Consider the following 24,019-nt stretch of genomic DNA (forward strand, 5'->3'; position numbering starts at 1 on the left):
GAGCCCGCACCTCTCGACGGTCAGAGGGGGCCGCCCCCTCTTCCGGCCGCCCGAGGTGCCAGGGCCACACTCCCCCAAGCGAACCGACGAGGCAGACATCGTGGACCCATCGGAGTCCACGTCCTCGTCGTCGCTTATCTCGACAGCCCGGTCGACACTCCTGGAGCTGGAGCTCCTGACCAGGCTGCCGGGGAGGCGCCGGAGACGCACCATCAGGGCGCCTCCCGTCATGAGGCGGGTCCGCCCCGGAGGGTCAGATACCGCCTCTGTGGGGGTATTACTACCCCCTCCTTCGCCAGTAACTCTTAAAGCACCGCTGGCCTGGTGGTCCACCAAGCGGGCTCCGCAGCCGTCCGATAACGACGCAGGTGTGGCCTGCTTTACCACCACACCTGCGCCGGCTCCTGGGGCACCGAGTTCCCCTGGAGCAGTAACCAAACTCTCTGTTGTTGTACTATTCATAATGTTTGTAACACAACCCTCCCACTCCCGCTCCCCAGTAGCAAATAGGGATCCGGTGGCCTGGGGGCTCACCAACCGGTCCTCACGGTCGTCAGATGACGACACGGGTGCGGCCCGCTCAACAACCGCACCCGCGCCGGCCCCTGGGGCTCCGAGCACCCCTGGAGCAGTAACTCCTTTACTCTTACTTGTGTTACTCATTGTTGTTTTAACACCTCCATCTCTCCTACCACTTACACCGTTAGCACCCTTGACGGCCGAGGCCGCCAAGGGTCCCAGGGGGCACCACGTGGAGGTGGTGTAAGTGGATTTGACCAGACCGGGCCCGCCGACTTCGCCGAAGTTCGCCGCAGCAGGCAACACCGAAGTGTCGCCTGATTGTAGGTCGAACATCAGCTCCATCGTGGTTTTTGACGCAGGTCAGAGTGTTACGTAGGAGCCCGAAGACCCCTACGCACCCCTCGCTGCGAAAACCTGATCCAGCCTCGCCCCCCACGCTCTGATGTACCTGGCGGTAGCTACGAGACCGGACATCGCATTTGCGGTCAGTCACCTGAGCCAGTTCAACGAATGTTTCCGATGTATTCATTGGACAGCCGCAAAGCGCGTATTGCGCTATCTGAAAGGGACTATGAATCTGGGACTATCCTTCGGCTCGGGCAACGACTCGCTGAAGGGATTTGTTGACGCCGACTGGGGAAATTGTCTACTCGATAGACGGTCATTTACGGGATATGTTTTTACCCTAAGTGGAGTGGCCATATCATGAAGTTAGATCGATTCGACCAGTCGAAGAAGCAAAGAACTGTAGCGCTCTCATCAACCGAGGCGGAATATATGGCCGTCACTGAAGCCGCGAAGGAGTCTATATACTTAAGTAACTTTTTAAAGGAATTGGGACTTCCGAATCTTGCGGACATCGCGGTGTACAATGACAACCTAGGAGCAAAGCGACTGGCAGATAACGCCTCATTCATGGCCAGAAGCAAGCACATCGACTTGCGACATCATTTCGTCCGAGAAGTCCTGAGCAATCGACAAATGAGAATGGAGTACATTGCAACGGAGGACATGCCTGCGGATATGATGACCAAGGGTCTACCAGGGCCTAAACACAAGAAATGTTCCGAGGCAATAGGGCTCAACCCGGTATCCCTTGCAAACGTGCAAGTTAACGCGCGTCTCGAGGGGAAGTGTTAGCGCTGCTGACACGCACCCGCGTGGCGATACACGCGTCAACGCCCTGCGACGCTATCTAGCGGTGGCGCTCGTGAACCCCCCATTCTTTGTCTTGCGCGACACAGTTTTAGTACGGTTTCTTTGTATCACAATTATCCAATAAAACTACCTTATTCACAATCTCTGTGCTCTGTGTGTGCTTTGCGATCACGGATCCTCTCCCACATAAATTTATTTGAGTGTTAGTTTTGTGTATCATGTAGAGTGTTAAACCCAACGGAGGAACTGCTTGCGGGTCTAATTAATCGCGCAGTGTCTGGACATTTTTCGCGGACGGGATAATCGCGCAGTGTGTGTGGACACTTTTCGCGGACTTCTGTGGTATACGTGCATGTGCGGATTTATTTCATGGATACTCGTAGACAGAACAATTGTTATACGTGACAACTAGAGGGGGCATTAACCCTCTCTACTCGATAATATTCGTAAGAAGATATTTACATTTCTTGCGAATTTTATCGAGTAATTAGAGTGAATGCGATACAAGTGCATTCGACTCAAATACCGCGATCAGAAGTAATCGACATCTATGGGGTGAGTGGACAGCTGTTCTACCGACTTTTCCTGCACGTTGTTGAGTCTTTAAAGTGACTGTACGCACCTTACGAACCGTGATCCGCTGACACTCCGTGTGTGCGGATTGCCAGCATTTGGGTCAATTTTTAAACAGTTATAACTAACAAACAAAGCATTTGTCGCAATTTCTATATTTTTGATTTTTGTCTTATTGTGCCTCGAAGAGTACCCCTTAATTTTTTTCCCACTAGTAGTCGAACACCCTGTATATAACGTAGTAGACATTCGATTCCCGCACGATTCGGAGCTGTAGAGGGCAAAAATTCCAGGAACCGTGGAGGAATCGGCGCAGTTACCCGAGCGCTTTCCCCACCACTCGGCTGTCCAGTTGTGCGACACAGATACATATAGGGCGGGCTGAATATACGCTCTTTACGGTTGTGTTAATAATCTCCGTTATTTTTAGAGATATCAGAATAGTTTATTCACAGAAGTTGTTTACTATGGAGGGGGCTGTTACTTAGCAATAACAATTTTTTCATAGGTGACGGATCTTCTGAGTTTTCAAAGTTAATTATGTTTTTTTATTAATGATATTGAAATATTATGGAATAAAAATACTTTGTTTTTTTACATAAATCTATTCGACTAAACATTCTGCGTCATAAAGTATTAATGAAAAAGTTAATAATTTGTAATATATTTTAGTGGCGAATGTCCAATTTGGTTAGCATCTTTTACCTCTTGTGTAACTCGCGAGACAAGAAACAATGAAGTTACCACCAATATTGATACAGTTATCCGAAAAATTCTTGTTCAAACGTAACATTCAAATATGATATTGAATTCGTCATGAAATGTTCACTAATATGACAGTAATACAAATATTTAGTACCATTGTAAAAAAATTAAACTAGTATTAAAATCTATGTAAATAACAATTAAATCAAACAGTTTCCATATGAAACATTTCTTCGCATATCCAATGGTTACAGAAATAATAGCGTGTATATAGTTAAACCGGACATTCTGTACATACAGTGTGTCTCACGAACTTTGTCCACTTAAATATCTTGGTTATTTCAAACAATACGGGAAAATGTTACTAACAGAAGTTGTAAGGTTTAAGAAACTATAATATGGCGTAAATGGTATTCTTGCAAGTGGAAGCGTATAGAAGATCTAGAGATCACCTTTGTTTTTTTAATTGAATGTCCAATTTTTTATGCTTGATATCGATAGATTAGCGTTTTATGAGTTCAAAAGTACTAAGGTGCATTTGTCCTAAAACTTACCGTTGCTGAGATATATTTGTAAATTCAAAGAAACTGTTTAATGTCAAGAACATTGCAACACTTCTTTTTAAGAATCTTTTATAATGGTATACGGCGCTCGTATGACAATCTGACACCAACACAGGGCTTCGGAATTACGGTGGCGCTCCTATTGCAGAGTTGGCCAAATGGAATCTAATTAGAAAATCTAAATCGCAATTACAATTTAATTGCATTATAATTACGGGACAATTACAATTACACTGTAATTTTACAAATATATTGTAATTTTTATTGTAAATTTAATGTAGTTAATTACAATGTCATTATAGTTGTAATTGTAATTGTAATTGTCTTTCAATTACATTGCAATTACATTGTAATTGTGATTTCGGTTTTGTAATGAGATTACATTTTGCCCAACTCTGCCCTAATGTCAAAACCCAATAGATCAGTGGTCTCTATTCTGTCGTAGTTTCATGAGCTAGCGACTTATTTCTATTTCACCTTCTCTCACTTGATTATGACCAGAAAGTGTATCTACAAGTATTTTTGTGCAACTCAACGACGACCGAAACCTTTTTCAAAAGTACCTTTATTTCCCTGTTTTTTGTTCTTCTAATTAAGTTCAATATTCAGTACAATCACAACGGGAACAAACAATTAATAAATGAATTTTCTAAAAGAAGGTAAAATATCAGTCAACTTATCACTCGATGGATATCCACTCCATTATAAGTTTCCAAAATATTATTTATAATTCGTGTATTATTTCAATTAATCAATTGATACAATAAATGCACAAAGCACCTTCCTCTGACTAAAATTTAAAATATTGTCCATTGTTTGTTGTAAAAATAAACCACACCCTCGAGTTATAAGATCCACAAAATAGCATTTGTTACGTGCACATTATTCGAATTAAACACATAACATTCTTTCTTCTTCATTTTTCCAGTACTTGCTTCCCTCTACCATATACCGCATCGTACTCTCACCATAAGACTTCGGCTTCCTCTCTCTGTTTTCTCGGTTGGGTACTGTGGTAGCTTTACCGTATAAATGTATTTGTATTTATCATTATCTTTTGAATCCATTATTTTGTTATACTGCCATTGCCCTTGATTTACTTCGTCTCCCTCCTTTATCGTAACATAAAATATTTTCAAAATTATACTTTCGACCAAGAAACACTTATTCTAATTTCAGTCACACTTCTTCCAAAGAAAAATCTGGTCTATCGGCTCGAGACATTGGCGTAACTAGGTAGGGGCCAGAGTGGGCCTGCCCCCCTCCCCCGTCCAGAAGTTATGGAAACATAAAAAAAACATTCGTCAGTTGGTAAAATGTTATGTTATAAAAAATAAATACATGGACTGAAATGCAATACGCAAGGCAACTAAGTACAAAAAATACAATGCTATCCTCATTACGTTAAAGTATTAAGTAAAATTGTATTAGAATTAAGCTATTTAATTTTTACATTCTACTTAACTAATAATCCTGCAACATCAATTGAAAGGTAATCAATTAAATTACGTACAGATGCCTGATGGGCAGTGTTATGGGCGAAAGTCAGGAGACCTGGCCCCCCAGAAAAAAATTTTAGTTACGCCTATAGCTCGAGAAACAAAAATATCCTTTCAAAACTATGAAGCAAAGAATTTTTCAATGAACTAGGAGAAGGTTTTACCAAGTGGAAATCGAAAGAAGGGTCGAAAGAAAGAACAGTGAGGAACGTAAAAGGGTAAGTGGGTGGGATTTTAGGCCGGGACGCTATCTCGACTTATTTTCACGGATCGGATTTCTCCGGGGCCAGGGGGTAACGGTATCAGCGGTTTTCACGTCCCGCGGCAATTACATTAAAAGTTTCTTTAAGGGGTGCGAGAATGGAGCAGGAAGACGAGACTAAAAAGAGAAGATCACGGGAGAATAAAGGCGGCCGACGGAAATGGAGACATTCGACAAGGAGAGCAAGAGTTTTCCATTTAACGGAAGGAGAGAGGGGAAATTGAAGAAAGAATAAGACACGGCCAAGACGCCTACTAACGATCCGATCCATGAAGGTTTTTATCTCGTCTTCCCTTAACAGTTCTCGTTGTTATTTACTGCCTTGTCATTATAACTCGAGCCCGCTCTCCTTCTTTTTCCTTCATTTTCACTATTAATTGTTCATTCAACCCTCAGCGGGTGTGCAGCTCGCCAAGCCTCCCAACATCTTTACCCTCCTCTTTTTCTCTTTCTTTGCTCCACCTACCGTTCCGTCCAGTTCGAGACTCGAAAACGCGAAATAATAAACGATAAACTCGCCATTTCAGGGATAATGAGATTAGCGATCAACGGTTCGCGAGCTGTCGGTACTAAAAACTTTTTCACCGCTGTACACTTTCCCGGAAGACTGGTGGGGGGGAGGGGAGGCGGGCTCCCGGGGGAACTTCATAATTGGAGCACCGTCTGTGCTAAATTGGGATCGCCGGACTCCATGTAATTTTGAGATATTATAGCTTATTCGACTGTTCTCGCGATAAGTGTTTTTCAAGAAGTTGTTCGAGAGCCTGTAATAGATGCACACGATAACAACGTCTCGTACCTACCGGAGTTCACCTTGATTACGAAAAGTCATCACGGTTTCTCGGATTAGCTGAAACGATCATTTCGTTTGCGAGGATATTGCAATAGAAAATGGATATACAGGGCGTCTTACTTGTAATGAACACTTAAATTATTTCAGATAGTATTGAAGATAAGAAGAAATGACTAATAAGGGAACACCGCGAACGATGACTCGAGGATTGGAATGAAACTTTGTGGGTTTATAGAGTGATTCAAGACAAAAATAATGGTATGTTTCATTCGTGTCCAATCGTCATTTAAGGCTATGAAAATTATCCCAAAGTCAAATGCGGTAAAGGCTCCATGAGAGTTTGAAACTCTGGAACGCTTTCACGGTGCACCGCGAATCATTTCAACACCTCACAAATCTCTTTGTTGCCTAAGGCCCGATCCTCGACAACAACAGCGGTGTGGGAAGGGGTAATAAATTATAAGCTTGTCAGGTACCAGGCCCCCGCCCAAAAAAAAAAGAAAATAGAACAGAAACTATCACGAGGAACTATCTAACTCTCGTAGGGCCTTTACTGTAGGTACCTCCACATTTTCGCGTACAACTCTTAAAGTACAAGAGATAGAAGAAAAGGTTTCAAACAAAAGTTTAATAGTACAATGAACGCTATAAACTTGCGCAAATAAAATTTGGAAAAAAGTCTTTTCCTACAAAAATTTCATTTTTGTTTAAAAAAATCATTTTTTATCACTTGTACTTTAAGAGTTATGCTCGAAAAAGTAGGAGCACATACTTAAACGACGATTGGGCACGATTGAAACAATCAGTGTTCGCGGTATTCCCATGTAAGTTGTGTTTAAAACGTGCATTTGGTAGTAATAAAAAGATGCTTCCAGGGTCATCATGAAGGTTATTCTAAGGTCGTTAACATATTTTTTAATACTACATTCCGTTTTTTATACTACGGCTGACATTACTACGAGTTCAATAATCTATGATATCATAACAGTCAGGTACCAATGTTGAATCATTTTTCAATTCTCGACTAAAATAAATTGATACCAATATTCATGCCACGCATTTTAGACGTTTCTAGTGTTTGTTAATACGCTGAGAAGCCACTACCACTAGGTCGAACTTTTTGCTTCGTCTACTGAAGTCTGTTCGATGATAATGTTTCCAAACTGATAGTACAGTACACTTCGGACATTCTGAAAAATGACAGGGGCACTGTGAGTGATTGTATGAAAGTTTAGCGGTTAGAAACTGTCATTATAGCCAAGAAGACTAAAATTCAAGCGTTCACCCGTCGTATGCATAAATGTATCAATGCGGGCGGCTAATACATTGAACAGTTAATACAGTAAACTGATTTATTATTTTTCTTTTGTTTCATAATTTTTACATTGTTCTTATTCAAACACATTCTTTTCTATTCAAAGTCATTTCTAGATCATGATGTCATATAAGTTGTCGAAGTCGTTTTGATGTCAGCTTGAGCGTAGCATTACAAAAAACAGAAGGTAATATGCATACAAATGTTAACGACTTTGAAATAACCTTCAAGATTACCTGAAGGCAACTTTTTTAACATCGCCATATGCACGTCTCAAAATCATGTCAACTCCTCTTCCAGTCATTGTTTCTTACTTTCCGTACCAATGGAAATAATTTAGATGTTTGTTATAAGTGAGCCACCCTGTATACTATTAAGACTTTGACCTAAAAAGTTATATAAAAAACATATCGATTTTTAGAATGCTGTCATCGAATCATATAACGAAGTATGACAAAACATTATTTTGTATTACTTTTATATCGTAAAAAAAATTGACTTATTCAGCAAACTGGCCACAATAGCTCGATAATGAAATTTAAAGTACGAAGAAGACAGGGAAAAGAGAGAATACGGATAGCAGGAAGAGTTCCTAAGCAGAGATAAGATGTCTGGGCAACCTCTCTGAATCCATGGTAATCCGAGCCTCGGGATATTTTAATCAGACCGATACAGCGAGACAAGGATACCACCTTGTATTTACATATCAAAATTATTGAAGCTCTCCCTGGAATTATCGGGTGACTACCGTTCCCGGAATGAAGCCTCCTTCTCGAGGATCGTCTGCGATCCTCTAACGACCAATAGAGAGTCTCCTCTTCGGATATCGTGGTCGTCGTTGCCGGATACCGACTGAAGGAAATAGGAAGTCACGTTCAAAGACGAAGAAAGGCCTTTAAATTCCTTCGGTCTTTTGGTCTACGGGTAGCATTAATTACTTGTCGATAGTGTCCTCGTTCTTTCTTTTTCATTGAAGGTTTCTTCGTATCTGGAAGCTATGTCTGAATATTTTCAATGTTTAAATGTACGTTTCGACCACTTTAAAAGTAGTTTTAAATCGGATTCCGTGATTTTAAATTCCTTTGATTCTTAGATTAGAAATTCTTTCTTAGCTCTTGACTGAAGGCTGCAGGGCTATTTTGATACAATTGTTATTGTATTTTTTGTTATGTCAAAGAATGCGGTTTCACAGATAAAACACAATGGTATTGAATCGGTACTAAACTACAATAGAATGCCGATTATACGAACCATAAGGTAGACAAATCCCTTCGGATAATTAATTGGACGAGTAGAATCCAGGGTCTAATATTAGAAGAAAGTGGTCAAATGTGCAATGGTATTCTTAATATTGAATAGTGCCGTTTTTAAAAATCTGACAAATGAATATCTCTCCAACAGCTACAGGCTATCTCTCTCACTCACTGACATAGTGTACGTTGTAACTCGTCAGTCGAGCGAACGTTAGTGACGTCAGGATCATTTTGTTTTGCTGCTATTCAAGAACTTTTCACCGTGCGTTAACTTGATGTATTTTTCCTTTTGTTGTTCTTTTACAATGATTATTCGTCTATTGTTGTTGTTAATCTCATAACTACCTGTGATATTCATAAGTATTTGTGAAATTTAAAATATTGAATATGACGAATGTGCTGGTGCCGAGTTTGGTATATGGATGTGTGATTATTGCAAATAGCTGTGTCTTTATTTAATATTTTTAACAAGTGCGTTTATAACCAAAGTACCTTAACCGATAAGAAGAATAAAGTTATCTTTTGTCTGTTTTCCATGAAAATATTGTACCTGATGTTAGTGTTCCATGTTTGGGTACCTACTTCATATTCAGTACAATTTATGTGTTTTTAATGTTAGTTCAATATTGAAATTTGTTTATAGCGTTAGAAATATAATGTATGACTGAAACACCATAATAAATATATGATTGAAACAAATAATATCAAATAAATATATGATTCATAAAAATCTTTTATTTATTGTGATTGATTTTGTAAGCTATTTATACATATGTGGCAACTTTTCTCTACCATAAAACAATTGAAAATAAAGTCATTTTGAAGGGTGGATGTTTATTACATGGAAGTTGGTATAATAATACAACTAAATAGTCAAATTGCACCTAACGACAATTTCTTCGATTGTGTTACTATTTTGTTCAATTACAAGTATAAGTAACTACAATTTTATGTCATGGATTATCTTTCCATATTTCAGGTCCAATAGCTTGTCAATTAAAGCGTTGTATAATTTACTTTAAATTCATTAAAAAGTAATGGAAGGTACGTTTTCCGATGTTTCTTTTAAACTAGTTCCATAAAAAAAAATTCGTGCTCGTTCTATGTTCTGATATAATCACTATTTAGATAATCAACTAAAATTGGAAATTTTCTCATATTATATGCAACACGGAGTACTTGAATGCGTATATTCAAACAGGTAGTACATTTTTGCGATTTTTAGGTAATTATGTACCTACCTTGTTCACCTCAGAGTCATAAGTTAGACATACGTTAACACGTGCTACATAATGCAATAAAAAAGGTACATGCCATCTGACAAAAAATACTGGCGACCTAAAGGAAATTCGAAAGAAACTATCATTAAAAAAGAATGTTACTTCTGCGATACTCCCCTTCTGAAACTATTCAAACTGTGAGTTTTATGTTTATTAAGGACAGTTAGGTGTTCGGTCTTAGGTGGGACATCCTGTATATTATACATCACTGAAATATGTTGTGCAATTTACATTTGTCGCCCGGAATCTAACATCTACAGTAAATCCTCGATAAGTGTTCAGAGGCACCTCGGCACTGGCAGAGGTTTCCAGGCTGAATTTTTAATTAGGTTTAGCACAATGATAGAGTTTGGAATTCTTAAGTAAATAATATTTGTTTCAGCCTCATATGGCCAGTAATTTATGAAACATATAATGTTTAGTGCTGAGGCGCATTCGAACACTCATTGAGAATTTACTGTAAGGATTTGGAACTTTGAAATATGTTGTCAAGGTCAACAATTTGAACAACTTTTCCATATACATGTAACCGCCACTCGGTTTTAGTTTTCGAGATATTCGCGGAAAACTGCTGCTAGTTCAATGAATTCTGTACATACCTACATGTCCATGGCAGCGTATGTGTTAGCATGGGACCAAGGCTTATCTACTGTTTCTGTAAACACATCGCAATAAAACATTTTTTCTTAAACTGTCTCTAACCAACTCTGAATGCTTCCTTTCTTGAACTGTCTCTAACTAATTCCGATCAGTATAATGCTTTAAAGTTGATTAGAGACAAAAGAAAAGTAATTCAGTGTTGGTTGGAGACAGTTCAAGAAAAAAGGATAATTATACAGTTATAATAAGTTACAAATATGTTGTCAAGGTCATCATTCTGGACACAATTTTTCCTATACATATAATAGTCGATCTCTTTCAGTTTTCGAGATATTTGCAAAAATATGTTTACCATTATGTATATCGAATGCTAACTACGTCTGTGTGTGTGTGTGTGTGTGTGTGTGTGTTTAATGGAATGTTGGATACGTGGTTGGTACTGGGTGGTGTGTGGTGGGATCTTGGATGCCGTTAGGTGACCGCCTATGCTAAAATGAACTGCAGTCGTAACCTCTACGTTTAACTAAAGTTTTTTACAAATATTTCGGAAACTAAGACCGAGTGGCGGATACATGTATAGGAAAAAGTTGTTTAGAATGTTGATCTTGACAACACATTGGATGGTTATCCAAATCGGTGAAGAGTATCCTATTTTGCATAATTACCTATTGTAATACACGGTGGAGCAATAACTATTAACACCTCAGATATCTTCGAAACTATAAGGTTCACAGAAATATTTGTTTAACCAAAATTACACAGTACGAAGAGAGCTATCTGATGGCGCTAATAGTTTGTTGCAGGTGGAGGTCTTTGGATATTTCGGGGTCACCTCCATTTTTTAAAATGTGATCGGTATGTTTTTGTTTCCGTAGAATGATAGACGAGCTTAAAACGAGTTCAACGACCTATTACATAAGGTCATAGTAGGTGTTCGAAATGATGACCATCACTATCTACGCAACACCGGATTCTTTTTATGACTGATTGACGTGCAAATTTTATAACGGCAGAACTTATTGACGCACAGGCTGCAATAATTCGCTGTTGCATGTCTTGAGGTGTAGTTGGTACTTCTTCGTACACTTTATTCTTCAATGTTCCCCATAGAAAGAAATCTAGAGGTGTCAAGACTGGTGAACGAGCTGGCCACGATATTGGACCTCCGCGTCCAATCCAACGATTTTGAAATTGTTCATTGAGTTCCCTTCGCGCAATCAATGAATAATGTGATGAGTATCCATCATGTTGATACCACATGGTTTATCGTGTAAATAAAGGCAATTCTCCTAGCAAAATCTCCTAGCAATATATCCTTAAGAAAATTAGCCTAGATGTTGCCATTCAAATTTCCATTGATAAAATGAGGACCAATAATATTATCACTGTGATACCGCAGCATAAATTCACAGACCACTGTCTCTGGTGTGCCACCTGCCACAGCCAATGTGGATTTTCCACTGCCCATAAATGCATGTTATGCAAATTAACATTCCTGTGATTTGTGAATGTTGCCTCATCAGGTATTAAGAAATAACTCATAGGTTTGTATCTGATGTTTAGCCCATCGACAAAATTCAATGCGATTCATGAAGTCGTTCCCCTGCAATTGTTGGTGAAGACTAACATGGTACGGATGTTTGTGACGGTGCAAAATGCGAAGTACGCACCTCCTACTAATGACAGATTCGTGTTCAATTTTTCGCGAACTAATATGATGATTTGTAGCCACACTTACGAGCACATCGGTTTTATTTTCTTCGTTTGTTACTCTCTTTCGGCGTTCACTTTTATGAACACTTAAACTACCGGTTTCCCGAAGTTTATCACACACATTTTTAAATATTCGACGCGAAGGCTGAGACCGATGTGGATATCGTTCAGCATACATGTTTTTTGCCCTAAAAGAATTTTGTTGGCATTCGCCATAAATAAAAGGCATATCGACTTGCTCTTCAAACGGATACATCGTGCCCGGTTAACCGATACGATACTACTCTTATCATGTTTATCTTATTCTGCAAACTTATTGAAGCGACCTTCAAACAGTCTTTATTTTCAGTAAAATAAACCGTTAGCATTATCGCATTTCTCTAATTTCTATGATCCTCAATGACCTTATGTAATAGGTCGTTGAACTCGTTTCAAGTTTCTCTATTAGACATACCAATCTAGTGTTGTAAAAATGAGCCTCGAGTCTTGAGCTTTAACAGCTCGAGTCGCGGTTCAAACCTTAAAGGCTCAAACCCTCAAGGTTCGAAGCTTAAGTCGTGAAAGCTTGAGTCTTTAACGCTCGAGCCTTTAAGCTTGAAGGCTCGAGTCGTATAAATTGTATATAGTGAAGTAATGTACAGACCTTGAGTTTTCGAAGCCTTAAAACTTAACCTAAAAGTTTTCAGTTTTTAACTCTAATATTACACGAATCTCAAGCTTTTAAAGCTTCACGGGGGAATAATCCAAAAACGTCCAGAAAAGCGTGAGTTTTGTAAATTAGTTCTGCAACACCCAAACCTCATTAAACTATTACTAATAGGGTGATCAAATATATATTTTGGACAATACGTTACATTTTCTTTTATTACAAAATACCTATGTATACATGAGCAAGATATCCGAGTCATAGGATGTTACGCATCGAACAAAATAGTTTCTCAATTTGTTCACGGTTCATTGATCTGAGAGACAAAGTGGGGACATTTTTTTCGTTATTCACGTGATATTCGACTTAATATTTTAGTAGAATATTTTCGAAAAATTATACTTTCAAAGTATATATAAAAAACTTAATTTTTTCCAATCGTCACTGCGTTATTTCACATTAAGTCTGAAGCTTTAAGGTTCAACCCTCTACAACCCTTATGGGGGGAGACTCCGTGGCCCGTGCGCTGTGTCCGTGCACTCACACAATCAACGGGAACCGTGTATGTATATGCGATGTGCAAGAGAGACGTTCGATTTCGTAGGAACCAACTTGAGCCTCAACAATTGTACAAATGCACTTTTCACTGGTATAGAACTCACGGGTAGACTTCCCTACAGGGTGGTCTGGTCCGTATAACCGCCAATAAACACATTATAATTGAAACAATTAGAATTTTAGAAAGTGTGCGATTGTGACAGACGCCGATGAAAACACACAAGATGGCTGCACAAGTCACATTTTGTCAAATATCTCACGATTTAATGGTTTTCTCGTCAAACGCAGACCAGACCACTCTGTACACTACTATCACACTATCGTGGAAATTCGATAGTGTGATAGTACCACTTTATCACTTCTGGAAGGCACAAGTTGGTTCCTACGATTTGATGCGTCCAGACGCAGAAATAAACAGTGGTATAGTTCAAGGATTCTCCGCTAGAGGCGTTTATGGTATTTGTCAGTCACTTTGGCCTGCGTTACCACGAGCATCGATAAAACAGAGGGAGTCGGTAAATGTAACCTCGCAACACGTGGTGGATCGTATCGATTGTTTTGTTACGCTGTTGCCATTCGACAATTCTGCCCGTCAGGAGAACGATGGAACAGCTACGGCCTACGGCTCGTGGCGAGATTTCGATTCTCGCGGAACGTAGGAAAAGAACGACGCGAGGGAAAGAAATCCGAGAATTAAACAATACGTACTAATGTGTGCAAGGATGAACCTTCTTATTCGTACTTGCAATGATGCTTATTTTTTTAATTAATGATATTACATACGAGATACTTGACATGATATTCTCGAGAAACAAATTGTAAAAATGGCACAATATATATTCCGGGTATTCCACATACGAAAAACATGGAATACTATACAAATCTCTTGTTGGAAATGATATTTATTTATTTTTTATTGACATAATTGACGCAGGTGTTATATACTTACACAAATATTTCATAAAAGAGACACAAAAGGAACACAATTTATCGCATACGCTCTGTCAATCTTCCATTCGTCGCCCAGCGGAGATAGATTTTGTACTAACAACTGATTGCTGTCGCATGCGTACTTAGCGTATCATCTTCGCTGCGTCCGCACCTGTTCCACTACGTACTTTTTTTTAAAAATTGGACCAAACGACGAGTTTTTTTTAGAAGCTAGAAAGATTAACTTATTAGATGACATGTTTTCGTTATTTCGAAAAAATTACAATTGTTGGAATAGCGAAGAAAATAGTAAAAATATTAAGAAGTTCTTTTTTCATTTTTTTTCTGATCCTATAGTGAAAATTTAACAAATACCTCTTATACACTTAATTAAGATACATACACGCTGAAAATTGCAGGGTATAAGTTACAAACTATTAAAAGTGGTCAGACTTACAAGTTAGAGTGTAGAGCTGTTAGATAGTACAAGTCAGACTTACAAATAAGTTACAAAACTAAAAAACTCGTACTTTCGACTTATAAACCTGAAGATTTTTTACTACTTCGGTGCTCATAGCTTCTTTGCTTTGACCGACGAATTTTGTTATGACTGGGCCCGATAATGGTGGCCTGACCTAGGTCACTCTGAAAGTCACCATCGGGTGTCGATCGAAAACGAAGAGACAGGAATACTGTTTCGTTGAACGTCGACTAGAATGGTCATAAAACCAGCTTTCGATTTCACTATTGTTATTAAGCAGTATTATTGTGTTAGAAAAGAACGTTATACGTGAAAGGCTGCGATTTTAACGTCTCTTTATTGTTAGAAAAATAATACACTCATATGTATATATCGATAATCCCGCTTAAGAATTGAGAGCTGGTTTATGACCGTCACAGCCGACGACCAACGACAAAGTGTGCCTGTCTATTCGTTTTTCGATCGTCACAAGACGGTGACTTTCAGAGTGACCTAGGTCAGATTATCGTTGTCGGTCCCAGTCATAACAACACTCGTCAGTCTGCTTTGACTACCAGTTCATGCTACGTGTGTTCCGTCGTAGACCGAAACGACGGTTATAGAATCAGACGATACAGTTACTTTTTATTATTTTATTTCCTTCATTCAAGCAATTTTAATTTCGTTAACACAAAGAGAATAATATACAAAAGAAGCGAACATTATGGTCTGCAGTCCGCCACATGCGCTCGGTAACCTGGGACCCATCCGCGCCGGGCCTTACCGGGGCGCGCTGACTCGCAGACAATATAGTCATAAAACCCTACCGTTGAGAGACTCGAAAATTCGTCGCGGTCAACTCGCACCGCGACCACGTGCGCGATATTTTCCTGACGTCCGCTTCGCCCTGAAGGAGAGGTATTCCACCTCCGCGTCGCGTGGAAAACCCGAGAAATTTGCCTTCCCCTTCAGGGCATCACCAATAAGGAGGCGAGTTTTGGTCACGCCTTCGTCGAACTTTGAGGAAGCGCGACGTCACACGAAACTCGAACATACAGAAAAAAAAGATTCATTCGGTCGAAAACATTCATTAGAATCACTCGTTCGCAAACACTCGTTCGCAAAACACACTCGTTCGACAAGAGTCAAACGGACTCAACTCATTCGCATTAAGTCGTAATCGAACAGTCATTCGACAACAATCATTCCAAAACTCGCACTCGTTACGACAAGAGTCACACGGACTCAATTCATTCGACAACATTCGCATCACGATTCGTCAGCTCCAACGGTCGAGCAATTATTAGGTTTTCTCACCAGAGAATATTGAAACAGTTGCCTAATATTAATTTGGCGGGCAACAGTCGCAACCGGACGCGTACCACGACGGTCGAGCCTGGAATTTACAACTCCAGGCGGATTCGAAAGAGAAATTCACGCGGACGGACGCGACAACGTGCGTGAATTTCTTCGCACAGAAATACCAATTCCACCTTCTTATTCGGTCATTCTCTTACAATTGATATATATATACATAGATAGTAATGATATACTTACTCATGGCAATAAGAAAACTGTAACATCGCAGCTTCACTTTTCTTTTTCTTAGATATATAAGTCTACAAGAGGCATATTTCAAATGTTCATTATAGGCTAAGATAAAAAAGTTGAAAAAAGTGTCTGTTACTATTTTTGTGCGTGTTTTGTCAAACATTTCCCTGTACATTGTGAAACAACTAATTACAATTAAATCATTAAAACTTAATTATCTAGACTAATCTTTAACTTCTCATAAACATTCAAATCATTTTATGGATAACTAGCTGACGTACCCGCTCTCGCGCGGGCAGTTTCATATTGCAAATCATATTTTAGTTCGTATATACAGACTAGACTGTAATATACCGTGAATAAATAAGCAGCATAGAATTTTGGATAGTGCAATATGAATCACATCGATTTGCGGCTTTTTAAACTTTTTTGTCTGCCTCAGCTCATCGTTAGCTAAAGAACATTGTCGCTTGACTGTTCCTTCGACTAACTTTGGCCAGCAGGAATAAATGGGCTGTTGAGCGCCGGGCGAGAGGCCAGCGACTGACGATCGAAATACAATGTAAACAGATAAGGAATGAAACGCATGAATGCAAATTTAATCTTTTATAGTTTTCAGTATACATTCATTAAAGTGTCACGAATGAACTGAGGAGATTCTGTCGGTGGAAATGAGTCCAAATACGACATCATTCGGATTATTTTCAATAATATATCATTTTCATCCGCAACATTACGTATGAGTAACAATTGTCCAATTACACTCGAATTTGGACGCATTTTAATAGGGAGAATTTCTTCAATTCATTCGTGACATTTTCATTAAAATATGTTGCAAATTGTAAAAGTTTAAATTTTTATTCGTGCGTCATTCCTTATCTCATCTACGTCTGTTTACATTGTATGCCGATGGGTCGGTCGCTGGCCTTGGACGTTCGGCGAGAATCGAAATCTCGCCACGAGCCGTAGGCCGTAGCTATTCCATCGTTCTCCTCACGGGTAGAATTGCATGCGGGACATGAGGCAACAGCGTCAGAAAAATGATTCTGTCCGGCAACACTGTCTTGGCGTAGGAAATACACAAACCCAGCTTGATGGTAACGGGGAACAAAATTTATTTGTGGGTACTGCCGCTAGATGTCGTATTATCAAGCCGTCCCAAATATCGATTTTGTGTTTCCGCTGGCGTCCGATTGTTTACATCCGCGCTTCGATCGATTCGAAGTTGGCCCAAGGAGTCTCCCCCCTTAAGTGCTAAATGATGAAATTAACACTAAATCTATAATATTATACTTTATACTTTTACACTTTTGCATTTTGACCAATTCAACAGGTGCACTCGTTGTCAATGACACTTCATTTCTTGATGATGAGACTTATCAACACCCAAATGCTTTATCATTCAATACATGCAAGAATGAAGCATTACTGCTTGATGAGAACAAGGAAAAAGTGGACGGATTTCTTTTATCGAAATATAGATAAATTATGTATTTATCATAATACATAATTATACGTAAACAATAAGAGCGTAACTGTTTGCGTGTTGGTATACTATAAAACTGTGAAAATTTCTAGTAGGTATCACCGATTTGTTAACCCTCCATTGTCACAATGGATCAAATTGACTCGCAATTTGACTTTGAAATAAGATATCTTTAAGGTATCATTGAAAATGGTACTACTGGCACCACATAATAGTAATTTAAGTATCCTAAAAAAACTTTTATACAGAATTTTGTTTTTTTCTTCAAGAAATTTTTTAAAGGTGAAGAAACTTTCAATGTTAATTTTTAACCATGTAAATATACTCTACAATGTTCAAACTTTATCTCAGAATTTTATGCGACTTAATTTAATAAATAGTCTTTAAATAAGAGCGAATAAGTTTGTTAATTAAGTTTGATAAATAAGTTGTGACAACGGAGGGTCAAATAAATATCCTTCAAGATATCTATTATTTCTGAAATCATCAAAAGAACGATAATTAATTGATAACTCTCCACAGACAGGACGAAACCTTATCGTGTGTCAGTTAAGACGGCTCATTCAATATTCACCCGTCTAATACGCGGGTATCCTCCTCCGTGTGCGTTTACACAATTCTTTCGGAATTCACGTCGGGGCCGTCGCGAAGTTTTCCCTTCGTTATTCCCCTTTCCAAACCGATTAATACAAGCAACGGCAGCGATAATATCGCGAGGATATGAAAAATGCATTCCTCGCGATGTAGTTGATGGCGGGGACCGTTGGAAAGGGGCCAAACTTTCGAGACTTCGGTTTCAGAGTCTGGGCGAAGCTTCTTCGGACTGGAGTAAGCCGCGACGGTTTGGGGTAGGCGAGGTGTTGGTTAAAGGGAAAACCAAGGGGATCGACGGGGAACGAGGGCTATACTGCGACACGTCTCTTTCTTCCTCATAATAATATTTAATCCGATCCATTGCATGGTACAGCGGTTCGCTTTTACCCCAACCATCGAAATATTTTAAGGTTTTCTGTTCGTGGTAAGCCTGCCATTTTGGATTTATCTCTTGTATTGTTACAGACTGCTTTAACTAGCCACTGAAGTAGGAACTTAATAAAGGAGTATAGGTTTTTCGATAATTGTTAGATCGTCTTATATAGTATGCCTGGCTTAAGTGTATATACGCTTTCATTTCCCCAACTATTGAAAATACAAAAAAATATTTCATATGAAAGTTGTTCCGTCGTATAATTATATTTCGGAACAGCGAAACTCCGTCCATAATACGAAGATTGTCGTTCGCAACCTTAGGTATGTTTTGTAGGTGCAGCTGACCGAGCGACGTGTCAAAGACCCAAAGTTAAAACATTTCGGAGGTCAGTCGCTCGGTTCAGTCGTATGCGTCAGGTATGTTGGCGTGTGTGAGTGCACTGTTTGTATCGACAGCTGACCCATAGATCACCAAATTACAAAAGGCCAATGGCCCAATAAGAATTTCAAACCAACGATCTATCGTCAGCTTGCGATCTACAGTCCGAGTGAGAGAGACAGAGAGTGTTGACAAAACTTATATATGGAGTTATTCGCACGACACGACAGACACGATATCAAACCAGTCAAGTGTGACCATATCATACAGTAAATAAATTTTACATAGTACCTTCATTGAGTCGTCATTTATTTTAAAATAAAATTTTTCACCAGTCGCACAATACATATTAATTTGGCGTGCGACACGACGTCGATGATTAAAACCGACGCAACAAAAGTTGTTTGATTTCGTGCAGCAAACTTAATAGAATTTTCGAATTTTTATTCAATTGTTATTTATAGAGAATTTAATAGCAATGAAATTTTTTTTAATGGAACTACATATTTTCCTATTGCCATATTAAGCATTTCAAGACGAATTTCAGCATTTCAACGACGCATTTGAAAGTTCTCTTTCAGTAATAATTTCTCGGATAACTATTTGGATATTGCTAGCAAATATCAAACTCAGTTAGCGTTTTTTACCCATAACGTGTTATCTACGAGACTATAAATAATGAAATTGCCATCAATATTCATACAGTTATCCGATAAATTATTATTCAAATGGAACTTTCAAATTAAAAGTATTTTAAAATTTTCTTTCTAAGAAAAAACTGTTTTCAAAAATTTGTTAAGGCAAGAATATAGCGCTGACTGTACCATTAAACTTTTGTTCAATACATTTTTCTATCTCTTATTATGATCTTCGCACCGGTCAATAAAATTGAACGCTAATTTTGAGAAATGTAAGTAATTTATAAAAGTTCTACCACTTTATATCAAAAGTCATGTAGTCAGTTGAAATCCCAAAAATGGAAAGGGGAAAACTTTTTCGTCTCGTGTGGGAACCGCTTTAATCTTGAACATACGTAGCTAGAAATTGTGCGGTTTCACAGTCTGTTGCAACTGCTTTGTTTACGCGACCGCCTAAATTCTCGGCCAATTATATGAGGTTTGCGATGCGTCTCGTGTTCAGCTTTTGTATAATTCCTCGTGACACAGGTCTCGTTAAATTTCACCTTAACTCCGAGACCGGCTCGCCCGTAGAGTGCACTTCAAAGGAAACGGAGGTAAACGTTGTAACAACCTAAACGTATGAAAGTATAGCTGCAATTAATGTTAGGAAACAGGCCTGTCTCTCCTGAAAATTGTAGTGCAGAATTAACAACGTGTCGTTCCGCGTTTAAGTTTAGATGACAGCCTCGTTAACAGAGCGAACGTTCGACGTGCACCTCGAATTATACAGGGTGGCCTTGTAAAAGATGTCCTTCTCAACAGTTTATGATCGACAGATAAAGAATGTTCACGGTCTCAGATTATAACGTTTGCGCTATGGTCAATCGTCCACATGAATGGCACCGTGGAAAATAATAGCGAATTACGGCATTACTTGAAATAACTTCTCATGTAGAAGAAAAGTATTTTGTTAAGAGAACTCTGAGCATACTTTTTGAAAATTGTTTCTTTTGTGTAGTACAGTAAAGGTGCCGTGAGATTTGGATAGGAAGTTCTTCGTGAGAGTTTCTACTTCATTCCCACCACTGGGACAGGGGGGGGGAGGCCGTAGAACCTATCAAGGGCATAATTTATCCCCCCTCCGCTCCCAACACGTTTGTTGCCGATGCTCGGGCTTCGGGTCCTTAATAGATTTGTGAGGTGTTGAAACAATTCTCGGTGTACCGTGAAAGTTTTGACGCGGTCCCGAGTTTCAAACTATTATGGAGCCTTCACTGTAATATATGTATGTAAGTAGGTCCCAGGACTGTCCCTGAGTTGTTGGCCGCCTGGGTGCAAAAACAATATTTAATACGTGTGTGTCCGTGCTTGCGTTGCAAAAACGCACAGTTTTTGAACAGTTACCATGCAAAAGAAACGTTTTTTATTTTTTACTTCCATAAATTCAAGCAAGAATCCTTAAAAATTAAATGGTTTTATTTAAGATGAATACATTATTCCACATATAAGTATATAAAAATATAAAGTATAGTGTTTGTGATAATGATATTATAGTTGATAAACATCGACCATTAGGTAATTACCTACACTAATTTAATCTAATAAATAAGACTAATTATCATTGCTATTTTTAAAATTGTAGTAAGCATCAAAAAGTTTTTGATTATTATTCTTATGAGCCAAACATTTTACTTATAATAAACAGTCTACGGCCGCCTCTGGGTTTGACCGCCAAGGTGCAGGAATACCCTTTGTATCCCTACCATGAACGGTCCTGGTAGGTACAAAGTAGTGATGGCAATACAGTTGAAGATCAAGTATCGATATCTGATATCGATATTATCGGTATCGATACTTGCAATTAAATTATATTAACCGAATCCAAAAATAAAAATTAATCATTTATTTAAGCAGATATTTACTAAGGTAAATTTTCAAGTAATAGAATGGAAAAGAAATCGACCAATCGCAAACTTTATGGAAATTACGATACAGCAAATACAGCGATAGTATCGAAATTTCATTATTTCTGGCTAAGTATCGATACGAGAATATATCGTCAAATTAAGTGACGATACTTACAATTAGTACGAAGGCAATGTGGGTCGTTGACGACCCAAAAGACTGCATTATTCGTGAATTCTCCTCCGAATTTTTTTAATTGAAAAAGCTTGTAACATTTTCATAAATATCCAGAATTTATTCCGATTTTTTGGAAGCCTAAAATAGTAAAAAACTTAACGATCTAGTTCAGCTACAGAATCTGAAATATTATGTTTGCTTACGAAGAGTTAACATGTCCTAAAAACTATTATATATATTCAAAACTGTAGTTTAGGCAGCTTTTCACAGTTTTCAGCAGCATTTTCTGGGACATCTTAATAGTTTCAGAGATAATTAATTGGTAAATCTTATTTTTGTGAAAATCTCTTATTCTTTAAACAAATTCGTAACAATCACAACAATGACAATCTCCGCCTAATCTTGCGTGGGATACTTTTAAATTTTACCAAAATTTCTGAATATTTTTGTCCTTCAGATTTGTAATTGTAACGTATTTCTAACAATAAAACTTTAACAGGACTATATAATCAATCTTTTATTCATTATTTGCGTAATAGTGTAAGTATACTTAACACATTGTCAATCATAGTTTTAAATTTAGTAAATGTTTTGGAATCAAAATATCAAAGACGCGATCGTCATAAATAAATAGCCAAGGCGCACTCGTACCACGCGCGAGCCTGCAACATACGCGTGCACCTAGCGCCGATTTCCTGGTGCGTCCCTGAGTTCCACGTCCGTGTTACGTTAGAGCGCATGCGTTACGAATTTACGGGACCTGCGCACCTTTGTCCGAATTATCGATTGCCTATTGATATTTTCACAGTGATCAATATTCCTAGAACCAATCCAGTGCTTCTTGTAAAAATCCCAACGAATTTTGATCTAAAACCGATAGAAACATCGTTGCTCGCCATGCATTCTATCGTGAACCTTTGTAGCAATTGCAGATCTTAACAAATCTCTCGTCTCGAACTCGCGCATCAAACACCGCAACACCACAAGTGTTGGATTTATCGCTATCGAAGCTCGAGTAAGTATAATACGTACCGATATTCGGCGATTTTTGTAAATGATTTTCGTAATCGCCATTCTTATTTCGCATACGACACTTTTGATTAACACTTCGCCGCTCTCCAGGGCCCACCGTGTGTAATCGTGTTCTCATTGACTTTGTTAAGTATTCCGACAATAAACTGTTAACACAAACTAAGGTGTTTTTCGCTCTACACGCGCTCCTTCATTTCGTATCCTTGTCAAGACAGAATCAGCTATCCTTGAACGGTCCTTTCAATCCCGTTGACTAACTCTGCCCGCGATAAACTCGCACCCTACACAGTAACTTTTATTAATTGTATAAATTCTTTTGAAGTGGGGCTTTCCTTATCTAGAAGTACGCTGGAAACGTAAAATAAAGTTTTTGTAATATAAAGATTTCCATCTCGGAAATTCATTATTAAGCACTGATTGATGGATCGTTAATTGCTCCAGACGCTTGATAACTAATTGTAATTTTTCATGTCGATTAAATTGGTGATCAATCTCTGATTAAAATGTCATTTCGTAAGACCATTGTTTTGCATTTATTATTAAATTAATCATGAATCGTTAAAATCATGTAAAAACATAAATTTCATTCCTTAAACGACATTAAGTGCAAAAACTTGATAAAGTTGTAAAACGTCAAATAAATCCGCGCAGGAATAGAAAGTCAGACCGATAAAGTGTCGATAAAATTAATTGTGATCCTACACATACAAATCGTATATTGCACATATTTCTGCAAATTCGACTCTTTGTGTGCTTTTTGTTCCATGGTTCAAAGATGATTAAACATACCGTACCATCAATTTTTGACAAGATTTCTGAAAGGACAGTACCTAAAATTCTCGGAACGTCCAGCATCAAATGCCTGGCTATTCGAGTAGTATCGAATACAAATGAAGCGTTGTGTTGAGACGAGCTGATGTTTAGGCCATCGTAATTTAAGAAATGTTATTTTGAGAGTTAACTGCTGCCTTTTGCTTAAATTTATTGTTTAGGACTCAAGTACGGCAGGAGACTTCCTGGGAAAGTTGTCCTGACCGTACCGTTATCGATGGCACTTGACGTAACGTAAA

This window comes from Dufourea novaeangliae, unplaced genomic scaffold, assembly GCF_001272555.1.
Source record: "Dufourea novaeangliae isolate 0120121106 unplaced genomic scaffold, ASM127255v1 scaffold97, whole genome shotgun sequence".
Taxonomy (NCBI): Eukaryota; Metazoa; Arthropoda; class Insecta; order Hymenoptera; family Halictidae; genus Dufourea; species Dufourea novaeangliae.